This window comes from Protopterus annectens, chromosome 11.part0 (genome assembly GCF_019279795.1).
Source record: "Protopterus annectens isolate FY-2018-M chromosome 11.part0, PAN1.0, whole genome shotgun sequence".
NCBI classification, from domain to species: Eukaryota; Metazoa; Chordata; order Ceratodontiformes; family Protopteridae; genus Protopterus; species Protopterus annectens.
The window spans coordinates 660,093,273-660,109,603 of record NC_056745.1 but is presented as its reverse complement, the minus strand read 5'-3'; positions in this window follow the sequence as shown (position 1 = coordinate 660,109,603).

The window sequence follows — 16,331 nt, the reverse complement described above, 5'->3', positions numbered from 1 at the left end:
AGCCGGGCAGCCTTGGAGCCGGGAGTGGGTCGGCGCCGATAGTACTGGGTACTTCGGATCCGACCCTTCCCTCGAGTCTGTCGGATCCGTAGGCTTATTTGTGGGTGTTATGCCTTTTGCCTAAAATAGACCATGCACGTCAAAAATGGTACTTTTTTCCAACTTAACAAAAGTAAGAGGAGGTGCAGAGCCAGGACTTTTTTGTGCAAAACAGGGTCCTTTGAGGCTACAACCTTCCATGTGAGTAATAGCAGACTTACCTCTGCATAAAACATAAATGTTGACAAATGTCCATAAGCAGCCCTCAGGCTGCACTTGCAGTTTAACTATACTGCAAGGTATCTGTTACAGTATGATTTTTCATTCATTTAAAAATTGAAAACTGGAGTGCTTTTGGTGGGAGTGACCCATATGTGGGTGTGGCTCAAATAGGGGTGTTCCTTAAATATGGTGTGGGGTGGGGCTTAAGGGGCATCACAGCAGTACTTCGCCTAGGGTGCCGTTTCAGCTAAGGCCGGCCCTGCTTTCAGCATGCAGTGGAGCAAATTTGTTCTGGCTATCCTTGTGCTCTTATAGTAGATGACATACTAGTAGGAGGTAATGGTGAACCCGAGCATGACAGAAACCTCAGAAAAGTTCTGGAAAGGGCATGTCAAGTGAATCTTAACTCAATCCACAGAAATGCAAATTCAGGCTACAAGAGGTAAATATGTTGGTAATTTATTTACTAGTTTAGGCTTACGACCAGACCCTTCAAAGCAAACAGCCATTCTCGAGATGACAGTTCTAGACAATGTTCAAACCCTGCAACATTTTCCTGGCATGGTTAACTATCTAGGCAAGTTAATTCCAGACTTGAGCCAATTATCAGCACCGCTTAGAGAAATGACATGTAAAAATGTATCCTGGTCTTGGTTAGAGCAATGCCAAACAGCATTTCAAGTCCTGAAACAGAGAATTGCTAGTCCATCAACTCTCAAATACTATGATGTTCACAAGCCAGTTACTCTTTCATGCAATAGTTCAAAATTTGCAGTCATTCTACAAGAGGATCAAGCAGTTGCCTATACATCGAGACCTCTTACCCAAACTGAAATGCAGTATGCCTAGTTAGAGAAAGAGCTTATGGCAATTGTGTTTGCATGTTCAAAGTTCCACAATTATGTTTATGGTAGACCTATCCAGATTGAAACAGACCACCAACCTCCAGTTACTATCTTGAGAAAGCCTATGCATTCAGCTCCAGCCAGATTGCAACTTATGAAGCTGAGATTGCAAAAGTATAATTTCACTCTTGTCTACAAGAAAGGCAAATTTCTTTATCTTGCTGATACATTATCCAGATCACCCAGAAACACCACGGAACAGCATGGGAATAAGAACCTTGATTTTGAAGAAATGGAAGTGAGACATTTTTCTTTCCCACGTTTTGATGAGTTGAGAGATCATACAGTCACAGATCCAGTTTTACAAAGGCTCAAACAATTTATTAATCAAGAATGGCTGTCAAAGCAATCTAGTTTACCTCAAGTAGTGCAACTTTATTTTCCATACAGAGATGGTATCGTTATGAAAGGTCCAAAAGTAATTATTTCAAAGTCCTTGCAACAAGAGTACATTACTATCTTGCATCATGGTCACCCAGAAGGTGACTCTACCAAAAGAAGGGTGAGAGGTCTAGTATTTTGGCCTTCTATGTCACAAAACATTGAGAGACTACTTTTATCTTGTTCCATGTTTAATAGTACAAAGCCACATCAATGGAAGGAACCACTTCAGCTAAACCAGATTCCAGAACTACCTTGGTTGACAGTAGCCACTGACATTTTTGAGTGGAATGGTCAACATTATTTTGTGTTAGTAGACTCTTACTCCAATTGGTTCAAGATTGACCTACTTCCTAACTTAGCATCCAGTACTGTCATTACTAAGATGAAGCATCATTTTGCAGTCCATGGTGGTCCACACAAAAATATTTTTGACAATGGCACACAGTTTACAAGCCAACAGTTCAAAAGATTTGCTGAAGAATGGGACTTTACTCATGTCACAAGTAGCCCAAAGTACCTGCAGTCAAATGGTTTGGCAGAATGTGCAGTTCAAAGTATAAAACAGTTACTAGAGAAGTCAAAATAAGATAATAGTGATGTTTTCCTCAACCTCTTGAATCTCAGAAATATTCCTCATGATAAACTTCTTGGTTCATCTGCTCAGAGACTTCTGTCGACACAAACCAGAACGACATTACCAATCAGTAGTCAATTGTTGGTTCAATGTGTTAAGAACAACAGATCATTGCAAGCCAATCTGATGAAGAAGCATTTAACTCAGAAGTCCTACTATGATAAGACGAGCAAACCACTCAATCCATTACAAGAAGGAGAAGTGGTAAGGGTGCAAAGGTTATGATCAGATTGGTGTCATGAAGAATATTTGCCCAGAGCTGAGGTCGTACATTGTAGAATCACAAGAAGCACAGTTTAGGTAGAATCGGAAACATTTGAGACTGGTGACTGAGCCTATACCACAGCACATAGCCTGTGAGAGAGACTCTTTATCTCAGAGTGAGTTGTCCAGTGTACCAATTCCAGAGGAAGTTCCAGAGAATATTCCCATTCCTGTGATGAATCCAGAAGTTCCTGATAAGAGCTGTTCACCAAAGATGTCCCTATTGCTAAATTTAGTCCAGATTGTTTTGTTACAAGATCCGGTCATATCTCCAGATGATGTAATAGATACATGGCAGCTTGGACGTGAGCATTGTGTTTGTTTCTAATGTCTATGATAATGCATGTCTAACTCTAATATTGTTTTTACTAAGGGCAATCTTTTTAAAAGGGAGGATATAGATTAATGTGTGTGTAGGTACCTTTAAGAAGCTATCCAAGGGCTTGCACAAGTGTATAAATACTGTGTGTGCAAGTCTGACTGCCATTTTGTAGTAAGCTGTTAAGATGTAAGGTTTGTCTGTTAACCAGTTTATATTTTATGATGCTGCTATCCATCTTGATATGTTGTTATGTATTAAAGCATCTAAACAAAATACCCCATGCTTGTCTTCTATGTTAGAGAGGGATGAGTGACAGAAATCAAATTAAGGAGTTCCAGAACAGAGTAAGTCTAACAATTCTCCATTACATATACTTCTTTACTGCAAGCTTTTTGTGAAAAGAACTGAAAGACTGACCAGAAGTAGCATCTACATCTGTTCCAGTCTTGCATGATCCCTTTCCAAGCAAGACATTATAGTAACCAAATTCACATCACACCAACCTAATGGGCATTTAACTAGCTTATGCCATCCCTCAACTAAGTTTGGCGTCTAAGCAAACTGCAAGTGTGGATGTAATTCACTGATCAGAAAAAAGGAAAAAAACACTAGAGGAAGGCATGTAGTAGAAGCAAAGTGAGTACCCAACTCACTTCCTTTCCAAGACAATACTGTTCAAATTAGTTGACCAGCTATACAGATGAAAGTGGAAACAAGTTGACAGCTGTTTAAAAAGTAAATTATGGCAAAAGTGCTAATGCAATCATCTGCTTCACCAGATAATGAAAATATCCATCATTGTTGTGATGATGTGAGGTTTTGCTATGCTAGGAGAAGTAGGACAGTGGATGTATAACATATACCAATATAGCTAGCTGGGGTTTTGTAAAGAATTATATGTCATTTGTATATCAAACTGATTTGTACAGGTGCTTGTGTTGAAAATGTATTTGTGAAGTTGCTAGTGTTAAAAAATGCACCTACAGTTGGTCCTGCTGGACAGGAAAGAAATACACCTGTGTGTCAGACTGGATTTTAACTGTTGAAGTGAATATATCGTAACAGAGGATACTGGAAGAGAAGAGATTGATCTCAGTCCAAATAACTTTGAAAAATAGTCTGAAACTAAATTACTTGGTTTAGGCCATAAAGAGTGTATCTTAAAGTTCTGATTGCAGCCAGAGACAAAATGTCTGAAAACTATTACTACAAATGCTACTGTATTGTCCTTGGGATGAACTAATTGCTACCCTGGAAGGGTGGAAGTTTGTGAAATTGTTTTATAACTTCCAGATGCTATAACACATCTTAGCAAAGCTCTATGTGTGTATTATGACACATGCTAGATTCCGGTTCAGCTACTAGCAAAGAGGGTAGTGTGGGAACCGGAAGTCAGATGACCAAATGTGTGATGTCATTCTGTAAGTCAGTACCAAAATGATGTTTAGGATTTCCTAGTAGCAGGTTTCTTGGCCTCCTGCAGGACTTGCAACATATCCTCAGGAAAAAGGCATCTATGAAGAATCAAAATCCTGTCACCCACAGTGTCAGATGAAGTACAGACAGGTGGGGATGGATAACAGATCCCTTGCCATGTGTGATTAGATCCACCCTGTGAAGTAACTTATGGTGGTTGCTCCTGGCTAGATGCAGAAGTAGAGGGAACCAGTGCTGTCACAGCCAAAAGGGAGTCACCAACAAGATTTTGAGAGCATCCCGTTAAATTCTGAACAGGACTTTCAGAATAAGAGGAAGGGGAGGGAATGCATGAAGAAATATCCCCTTCCAAGAAAATGAGAGGACATCCACCTTCTATGCCAGAGGACTTGGGACTCTGGCACAAAACAGAGGAAGTTGTCTGTTCAGAGGGGAGGCAAAATGATCCACTTGAGCAATACCCCAATGGTGGATAATGTCCAGAAACACATCCCTGTGAAGCATCCATTTGTGGGACTGAGTTAAAGACCTGCTTAGAGTGTCTGCCACAATTTTCTGACTGGGAGGGATATAGACTGCCTGAAGAGTCACTTGATACTTGACAACAATATCTCATACCAGAAGTTCCAACCGGCAAAGATAAGATCTTGTTCCTCCCTGTTTGATGATATACCACATCATGGTGGTATTCTCTGTGAACACCCTGAGAGGCCCTGGAGAGAAAAGAGGATGAAAAGCCTGAAGAGCCAGCAGAAGAGCTCTCATTTCTGACATTGATGTGCTCCTTCTGCTAACTAGGTGACCAAACCATCTGTACATTTAGGGAGCCAAATGTCATCCCCCCCATCCCATGTCTGATGCGTCTCTGAACAATTTTTCTCTATAATGTGAATACAATACATCCTTCTTGATCCATTTTTTCAGATCAAGAATTTCTTTCATTAAAACTTCCATGTCTCTAATATTTTGCCTAATTATTGTTTACATTAGTTCAAAGCCCTGCTTATCGAACAGTCCAAGAAGTTCACTGTACATGGGGGAGTCCCGGGTCAGACCATTAGGAAATTTTCAGGTTCTCAACCCCTTTGGAGCTAATTTTAATTTGATATAGTCATTAAAATATTCATTTTCAATGAAGGTCTTTCTGTTGTGAATGACCTTCATTTCAAATGTTTGCAACATTTGTTCAAAGGTGATATTATTTCCTTCATAACAGACACTGTACTTAGGCACTATTGGTTCTTATGTTTTATCACTGACCATTAGGAGGGATATCTAAATGCTTGTTTTAACCTAATATTTTAGTTCTGATGAAGTTCCAGTGAATTCCAGAATAAAAGGAGAATGGGATTTCTACACCATGAAGTACCCCTGATGAATGATTGGCAAAACCAAGACATCCTGAGTGAGCTGAAGCTAATCAGGAAGAGAAAAAGAAATGTGAAGTGCAGGACTGGCCTTTGGTCAACTGGTGCCCTAGGCAAAACAGCACCACAGCACCCCCCACACCACTTGGTGCCCCCATCCTGGCATACCTACACCATCCAGGTTACTGGAAAAGTGCCCTTGCTAGAGCGGTTCCCTAGGCAGACACCTAGATGGCCTATGCCTAAGTCTGGCTATGGTGAAGAAAAAGAAGAATGTGGCTGGGAAAGGACACATAGTCATACAGCAACTGATTTGTCCAGAAAAGAAGGTTTTGTAGACCCTGAAAAATGAGCAGCCTTAGCAGAAGGAGCCCATTTGCCACTCTTCTTATCTTTAGTAGAAGGATATGATTGCCTACAAACAAAGACAGTCTTAGTAGGGTAGTTTCTCTGAAATTTAGACACAGGAGAAACAAACACATGTTTAAGCTCCTGTAAAGCCTTAACTCTTATCCTGAGTGGAGTTAAACCAACAACAGCTTTCCCAACAACAATTTTAGAATCCAGGGGAGCATCCATCAGCTCAGCTTTAATATCAGGAAGAGATATCAAGAATACCTCCTCATTACTGAACCAGAAACAGCAGCCCTAGAAGAGGCATCTGCCGCATCATAACTACATATAATAGAATGACAAATGACTTGAGAGGAACTCCCTAGCAAGGGAAGAACAGACGTTTTACCCTCAGTCTGGGAAATCAGAAATAAGTTGACAAGCCTGAGAAAGAAGAGCAAACCCATACCTAGACATATGTGTCTGAAAATTAATAGCTATAAAAGCTGGGGTATAAGTGTAAACTAACTTACCCAGCCTTTCCCTAGTTCTGCTGTCCTTGTCAGAAGGCATTAACTTGAGCGAAGGAAGCAATTGAGATGGCTTATCAGAGGCTACAGACACTACAGAGGGGTCGGCAGCAGGACATTTATATTAAAAATATCAATCCTATAAAACATGTCAGGCTTCTTGGGAGCAGGGGGCAGAGAATCACATTCATGAGAGGCCTTGTAAAAAGCATCCAACAAAGCAACCAAAACAGGAGGGATAGCCACAGGTTTAGGAGATTACAACTTCAGCAACTCATAGTACCCATTATGGATATCAGAGACCTGAGCACAATCCCACTTAAAAAATCCATCATCCTACAGTGTTTCCCCAAAGGGAATTTTCCTCAAAAGGAACATCAAGAATAATAAATTCCTCCTCTGACCTATAGTCCAAAGGACAAGGAATTTGAGTAGAATAAGTCAGGTAATCATCAGCAGAATCCAAGTTATCCTCAGAAGAAAATTGTTCTCTAGACCTTTTAAGGGAAAAAGAGGACAGAGGAAGAGCAGGAACCGAAACCCCTTGAGGAGGCACTGAGGACATTAAAGCAGTAAACAACCCCTGAGTGAAGGCCTGCCACTCACTTTGTGGATCTCTAGGAGTAAAAGAAACATGTTTAATTTATTGTTTATTTTTTAAGGGGACATTTCACCTAAAAACTGGGAAGGGTCATACCCAGGACAACAGTCAAGAACAATAGTAGAAGCTTCTTCCCTAACTAAAAACTGAGGAACTTCCCTAGGCCCCCTCAGAAAAAAATCAACCGTAGCTCCCCTGAACATCCTAGACGGTCACCTGCAAAGCCTCTTTCTACATGCTGCCAGACAGATCCTCAATGGCCTCTAACATGTTTGCGGCAGAGAAATCCATCAACACAGCTGGGCAAGCTTCTGGATTTCTAACCTCCTCAGGAAAAACACCTGGCAGAGACTGGACAACAGAAGATTTCGATTGTACCTTTTTCACCTTCTGCCCTAACAGCTGATGCATGGGACAGGAGATTCCATCCATTGTATCTTTAGCAAGAAGCTTAAGACACTGATTCTCAATATACAAGTAAAGGGAAGAATGTCTATTGCGAAGGGTTTTCTAGATGAACACCTGACAAATAGAACAAGACATCTGGTCATGAGAAGTTTCTAGGCAAAAAAGACACATATCGTGGCAGTCTTTATGGGGAATCTGTCTCCCACACTGGCATTTACTCTTCCTGGATTACATTAACCCCAAGGAGCACAAAAAAAGCAAGGAAAAACATTCCCAACAGGGCACTTATCTGCAACTGCAAAGAAGTCATTAAACAGGCGTAGGTAGTCACTGAAGAATGAAAATGCATTCAACTGGCAGAAAATAAACATAGGTAAACAGAGTGATGGTGAAAACATATGTTTGAATTTGTGTCAAAAATGTTCCGTTTATGTTAGGCCTGAATGTCGCATTTATGTCCTATGCTATGGAAGCAGCATTTGAGTGATGTTCAGTGTACCTTTACAGCAACAGAAGTCTTTGGTAGACTGGCTAAACATTGGGCATCCATGGCAGGGAATCCCATATGTTAGAATACTACAGCAGTGAATGTTAAGGACATCCACAGGTACACCTCTGTCATACTCCATGTTGGAGTAAATGACTTGAAATATACCTCACTGGTTTATATGAAGAGAGATGCTACTGACCTCCCAGATTATGTGTCCCAGACAGGTATGTCTGTAACCCTAAGTAGCATTCTACCTTCACTCAAGATGATGCCTCAATACAAACAAAAGAATTATCAACTAAAACAAGTGGTTTAGTTACTGGTGTCACTCCAGGGGGATCCAGTAGTTGTCAGGCTGGGATGATATGATCAACAGACCACACTGCTTTGCCAGGGATGGTCTTCATCTGTCACCTCTTGACTTTTGGTTACTGGCCAAAGTACGTGCCTTCCCCATAGTGACTTTTTAGGCAATGTCATAAGAACAGATTTCCTGATGTGGAAAGATCCTCAAAAGACAAACTCAAGGATATGCTGCTTAATGCGAGGAGTCTAAATCAGAAACTACACTCAATGGAGACACTTCTTACTTGGGAAGCTGTCAATGTTTGTACAGCCACAGAGACATGGTTTAGGGCCACAGATAGTTCTCCGGCCATGAAAGGTTATAATGCGTTCCACACGTTCAGGCCACAAAAGGGATGTGAAAGAACCAAAGGAGGTGTATCTCTTTTCATAAAAGACAAGTAAACCTCAAGAGTGGTTCAGAAAAATACTTTTTACAGTTACTACAAGTACAACATCTGTAGGAGAAACCCCACTCCACATCGTTACCTACATGTCCACCAACATGAACCATGGAAACCAAACAGTGCTTTCCTGGACTTATTTGAATCACTCATAATACAGCCAAACACACTAAGCATGGGTCACTGTAACTATCCTTCCAGTGACTGGGATACATATATATGAGATCAAACATGCTTTCCCTAAAGTTCCTGCACTTTGTAAACACAAATGCTCTGGAACAGTTGGTCTGCACCCCCACAAGGGCCTCGAATGCCCTTGACCTAGTATTCACCAACATGGGAGATCACTGCACCACCCCATTTGTGAGACTCTCCCTGGTAATGTCTGACCATAAATCTGGCATGTTCAATGTAACTATCATACATGACCCCTGCTCAGGATCCAAAAGGTAGAAAATCTCTGCAAATCAAACTATAGCCTCCTAAGTGATGGCATATAAAGTTGCAAACCTACTGCTGCTACTGAAAGTAAAGACTCCTATATGAAGGTGTACACAAATGGACTGTATAAACACCTTTACAAGTGTATAACCTTAGCTGTACCAGAAACTATCAAAACATGCTCACAAAAAAAGCCACCATGGTAGACATTTAGCATAAATAGATTATACAAGAGACAGAAACTGATGTCCAGAAATAAGAGGTAACAGTCTCAGGAGAACACCCTCCATAGCTTGAATAAGCAAAACAGACATCTTGTAAAGTCCTCTAAAGTTAATTATGAAACAAATTTATCATCCATCGCTAAGGATAATCACAAGGCATTCTTTAGCTATGTCTGTAATGTAAAATGGAAGGCCCAGCATTGCACCAAATTCAGAGTGGATGGTACCACTGAACCTGAGGACATAGCCAACCTGTTAGTACACAGTTTTTCCAACAATTTCACACCCTTGTTTCCACTGATCATACTTGTCAACAGTTCTCAACCTATTATCTCCAAATAACTGGATCCTAACTGTACTTGTCAATGCCAAAAACACAGCCTCTAGGGGACCAGATAACATTCCAGGCTGCTTACTAAACAGTCTAAAGCAAGAGTTAGCAGAACCATTGGGTACCCTCTTCAGCCACAATCTAAGTACTGTTTTTTTCCCAGCAGTGGGAAAAACAGCAACCATAATACCCTTACACAGAACAGGTCCCTCAACCAACCCTGGAAACTATACACCCATAAGCCTGACCACACTTTTCTGTAAAGCCATGGAGAGAATCATCTTGGACCTTAACAAGGACATTGGTGACCTTCAAACTCTTTACCTGACCCACTTTGGCTTCGTCAAGGGCAGATCATGTCTGTTAAACCTAGTGGAATTCTTTAATAGTGTCACTAAAGACTCGGATTATGGCAGATCATTGCATACTGCCACTCTCGAATTGTCCAAGAGCTTTGATACAATCCTCTACTGAGGTATAATTGCAAATTTCACCTACTTGGGGATTAACACATATGTCACTAGATGAGTAGCCAACTGGCTCACCAACAGAATGCATACAGTGAGAGGTGGGGATTCCACCTCTACCAGCAGACCTGTTAACAGTGGTACCCACGAGGGTCTGTGCTTGTCCCCGTCCCCCTACTGTTTGGAATGTATTCCTCAGAAAATCAGGGGAGTAAATATGGTCTGTGGCTCCACAAGTTCGCCGACGACAACAAACTGGGTGCAATCATTGAAGCCCCAGACAATGTCAACATACTACAAAATGTGTTTACATACATAAATGATTGCTGCCAAAGCAAAAGACTTAAAATTAACCCAAACTAGTGCACTATTATCCCTTTCAACAAAGGAGAAGTCCATGCAAATTACACTTTTAATAATACCCCCCCATGTTCTACACCCAATGTGAGAGATTTGGGAATGCAGGTTTATGGCAATCTCACCTTTGATCATCAAGTGTCCACAGTGGTAATGAATGCCCTTTATGTTGCATACCTCATAGGTGAAGGCATAACATCCAAGACTAAGGATGTTATCACTCCACTGTACTCATCCTTCATCAAACAAATAAAAGAGTACAATGCTTCCTTTTGCATGTACATCACCAGACATCTGCAGCAGCTGGAGAGACCTCAGAGGTTTCTCACTAAGAAAATCCAGGGCCTCCAAAACATGACCTACATGGAAAGATTGAAAGCCCTATCACTGTACTTTGTATCCTACAGGCTGCTGAGAGGAGACTTGTGGCTGGCCTACAAAGCAGTCTTGAACCCTGCCTTAAAGGAAATACTGCACTTCCCCAAATCACATGCGACAAGACATACTCACTCTAGAGACCTTAACCTAGCCTGCGACATCAGCAGGACATGCTGGAGAGACAGATATGTCTCTCAGAGATTGCCACTGCTATGGAGCAAACTCTCAATTCAAGTGAAACTGAGCTCTCTAATGACCCTATTTAAGGGTAACTGGGACAGCTGTATGGGAAATTGTATATTTACCCTAGGGGTTTCACCTACGTCACTCTTAGACATGGTCAACCAGTGCTAATCATGGATTTGCAAATATGGACTACATATATTGGTCTATAAGGAAACAATGGTACAACTTGAGTAGGCTTGACAAGGCCCTAGAGCCATTAGCCTAGTAACCTCCTATGAACCTAGGGCCATTATGGCAGTAGCCTCGTATGAAGCTATGAAGATATGAAAGTATTCAGGCCTGCCAAAATCTTGTCACACAAGGGCTGCTGATGTAATGTACTATAAGTTTCAGCTGCAGTCTTGCAAAAGTCAGACTTGTGCCATGGCACATGCATTAAGTACTGTGTTTTGTAGTCTGCGTACTAAGACAGGTGGGGTTCTATTCTCACAGCAGTCAAGTGTGTGTGTGTGTGTGTGTGTGTGTGTGTGTGTGTGTGTGTGTGTGTGTGTGTGTGTGTGTGTGTGTATATGTGTTTGCATGCACATGAGTGCGCTTTTGCTTGATATTACAGAGAGACTTTTACCACAGCATGTGGAACACTTATTACCATATTCTCAATGGACACTAATGATATCAGCTATATCAGATGTCTGGATATGCAGTCATCCCATCACGGCATGGTCAGACACTGGCCTAGAGGCCAGGCAGATGTCATCTCATCCTATACCAGGCAGATGACAGTCACATGGCTTTTAATCTATCCACATACCTCACGGCATAATTTGTAGGCCCTATGTCATCTTCCTGAGAAAGCCCTGTGGTCTCTGTAGCTGCTGCATGTGTCTATAGAGATACACACAAAAGAGAGCATTATACTGTATTACTGTTCTGATGAGGTTTGACTACAGTGCTGTTATACAAACCTAAGATCTGAATATGATAGCATGACTTATGATGTGCACCATACATTTGTCCTGGAAGATCATTAAAGAGAAAATTTAAATAGTAATGATACACATTGCAGTTTCTGACATCAACACCCAGGAGCATACACTATAATGTTGTGAAAGTCTGATGCTCTCAACTGTCTAACTTTCAAAGGCCAATATAAGTCAAAGGTACAATGATATGTTCAACAACACAAATGCAGATGTACAAAGCACTAAGTTAACTGAGCATCAGCCTTAGCTTTTGTATCCCTAAATCCAAAAGACAGAAAACAGGGTTATGGCATAGTCATCACTTATACATGGTGTTGTGGGGGGGGGGGTCAGGAAGCCTAGGCTGACACAGAAGTTCAGTGAATGTGTGTAATTAGAAAGGAGAAGGCAGACATTGGAATAAAACAACAAATGGCCAGTGAGACAAACTGAGTAAGTGTTATTTGTGTGTCTGTAGGGGTACTCCAAGTAAAAGTGATATGTGAATGTCTGCATGAACACCGCCAAGCTCTGTGCCAGCTCTACATCTTGGTTTGTCAGACAGGTGTTACCCATGCATGGTAGAGGCGGCAGTTCATCACTGTCATCCGACGGCAAGAACCAACTGTCAGGAGTTGCACTGGCACATCCACTCCCATGGTCAGATGCAGTGCTGCTACCTAAACTTGAATGATGGCTAAAGACAGACTCAACAGGCAATGAAGCCATAATAACCACATCTTCCTTGATCAATGTCCTCTCCCTCCACCTGTCCAAAATCTGTGGCCTCAGTGGACTGGGCTGGTGTAGACCTACTGGCTGTGTCCAATGGAATGCAGGGGATGGCTGTACATCAAACTCTTGCATTATATTCAAATTCTGCACCCCCCAACTGTGCCTCATTTTGGCTACCATCATCAGAGTCTGCGGATCCGCTGATATTGGATGGCAAAGGGCCCACACTCTCAGGATGACCCGAGATAAAAAGTATAAAACATGGGAATACATTAATACCTGCACTACTATAGTGCAATATATGCTAACAAATTAACAGTGCTGCTACTATTACAGAAAGTACAGCAATACACACAACAGGCTTCAGATCAAAATCACAAACTACAATATTTCTTTCAATTGCTCAGCACTTCTGACAAAAATACTTGGCTTTTTATCTACAGAAGATGTACTGCACTGCACTCCAGATGGTCCTGGAAGAAGTTAAGCAAGAGACAAGGGCAACATCATCACAATTAACAGTAACACAGGGAGTAATACATTTACACCTGTATATGTGCATTAACAGTACTTTAAACAAGAATGCAGCTGACAACTCCAAAGTAAGCTTATAACTGTAGCAATCTTCAACCCCCTCCCCAGAAAACAAAACCTGTTGATACAGAATTCACTTATTCATTTCAATTGTTTTACTATACAACAGTATTCAATTGTTGAATATCAAAGCTTACCTGGAAGCTCCTCTGGGATGTGCTTGCTGTCCTAGAAGGTATTGCATCCACATCCAGGACATGCTGTACTGCACTGTCCTGGGAGCTGTCTAGATATCTCAGATTGGCCAGGAACTCTTCATTGCGGGTTAGTGGTGGTTCTCAAGCAAGCCCTATGCTGGTAACCATTTGGTCATGGACCACTGTAGCTACTCACCTCCTTACAGATGGCATGTCAGTGGCCTTGTGGTGCACCTGTTCATATGTTTTGCCATGGCCACCCACAGCATTGACATCATGAATAATCTGCTGTCATATTTGCATCCGACGGTCCATATCTCCCCATTGCCTTTCCAGGAGAAAAGCAACATGTTGCTAAAACCCATCAACTATGACTCCATTTTCAGTATCACTGAAGGGGGGGTGTCCCTATATATTGACAAACGTAAGTGACATACTTGTATGTGTCCTAAAAGATAACACAAGTATAATACACATAAGTATCACATAACTACAAAATAACTGTTTCCTGATGAAACAGAAAAGGTAGCCAGTCAATATTACCCACTGGAGAAACATTAAAGAGTCTAGTGATGTGAAATACTAACAGGCAGGATGCAAAACAAGGAGATAAGAAGAGCAACATATCCTTCTTTGTGCCAGAACAGTAAAGTCACCTTTGCTCCCCCCCAAAAGAACAGTCCATTCTTGTTTGTGCCATAACAGTAACTCATCCTTGTCCCCCCAAAAGAACAGGCAAATGACCCATTTTGCTAACAAAATATCTTTGAAATGATCAAAGTGCTACCCTGACACATTTGTACATATTTATCACACAGCATTCCATTTTCATGTATTACCAATCACGTGTACCTCTGAAATGGTTTGACAGGCAGGCCCCATGCCATCAGTACACTTTTAACTAATGTATACAGATAAGTGTAAAAGCCTGTACTTCACACTGTTCTTAAATGCATTTCAGCATATGCAGTATGTAGGTGACAAAAGGGGATCATACCTGCTGAAGTTCAGTACTCCTCTGTACAGATGTATCCTGTGGAAAAAGTATTTTTGCAGTCTTCCAAACATACAACTCTCTTCACCATCATTTTGGCTAGCTACATATTTGCCTTTTTATAATGGTGTAGATTAATGGATAGCATCTGCCTGTGTTTCAAAGATGTAAATTACAGCATAAGCAGCTGAACTGCATGCTAATCAATCAATCCAACACAGTGGAGCTATTCAAGAAGCTATAAGGCATCAATGTAGACTTCATTTTTTCCTGCAGATGTCAAAACCTTTGGAGTTCAGACACGAAAATTTACACAGACAAAACGTTATGGTCTACTGCTGCTTTAAACCATTTGCATGTGCAAGAGGTTGAAGCTAGTGCTATTGCTGCTGCCAATAGGCCTGGGGCAAGCAGAAGAGTTGTTAGGCCACATTTAACTTATCACTACCTACATGACATGGAAATTGTAGAGCGCTACAGGGTGGATACGGACATAGTAGAGGAATTCTGCAACATCTAGATCCCTCAACTCAGAGCCAGAGACAACTGAGGGGGAACCCATCCCAGTAGAGACTAAGGTATGTGTAGCCCTTAGAATATTAGCTACAGGTACCTTTCAGAGACCAACAGGGGACATGCTGGGGGGTATCACAGGCATCAGCATACAGAATCCTCCACCAATTCCTGGATGCTATGCTCCATCATGCTAGTGAGCACATATATTTTCCTTGTAGTTATGAGGAGAGGGCCAGAAAAATGAAACAGTTGTAGTAGGTAGTGTACTACCCTGAAGTACTGAGTGCCATAGATTGCACTCATGTAGAATTGAAGGCACCACCTGGGGAACAGGGTGGGCTCTACATTAACAGAAAGGTCTACCACTCTGTCAATTGGCAAGCCATGCATAATGCCAAGGCAATCATCTTGAACGTGTGTGGTGGCAATATTGGCAGTTACCATGACTCATATATCTGGCACACCTCCCAACTGTACCAGATGTTTGCTTGGGGGGATATTCCACAGGGCCATCTACTGTGGGATGCACGCTATGCACTGGAACCGTGGCTGATGACATACATCAGAAATGCATGCACACCCATGGAAGAACACCATAATAATGCGCACACTCAAACCAGAAATGTCAGACCATGTGTTTGACCTGCTGAAGTGATGGTTCCAGAGCCTAGATACATCTGGGGAAGCCCTGCAGTACAATCAACAGACATGTACAGAAATCTTCACAGTACATGCCATGCTACACAACATAACCCTGTGGAAACATCTGCAGCAGGATCAGCAAGGGGAAGGGGCATACATCCCACCACCAATGCCAAGGTTACCACAGCCACCAGCAGAGGAGTCAGAGGGGGACCCACCAGCTGCTAGCTGCTATAAGTGTAGGCAGACATAGGTGTGCTCAGTATGCCCTTGCATTGGCTAAGAGACAATGCACAACTCACTACCTAGGGGCAAAAAAACTTCCTGCTACTCACATACATATAGCAACATTGATGCCAGGCAACTCACAGAACCTTTACCTCCCCATGTATTGTCTGTGTACTGCTTGCATCAGACAGAGTTAGCCCTGGACTAACACTGTGGCAACTGCTGCATTTATAAGGCAAGTCCTGAACCTGGAGTGTATTGTTTAATAATATTATGGCATATGCTTCTATAGGTTCATACATTATTACTAGGCTAACTGTCTTGTGGGCCATTTTAAGCCTAGCCAACTACGCTACATGAGAATCAAACCCTGCATCTTATATCGGTAAAATAAACACCTTAACCATTATGCCAACCTCCTCAGAGGCAATATATGTATAGGCTAGCTGTCCGT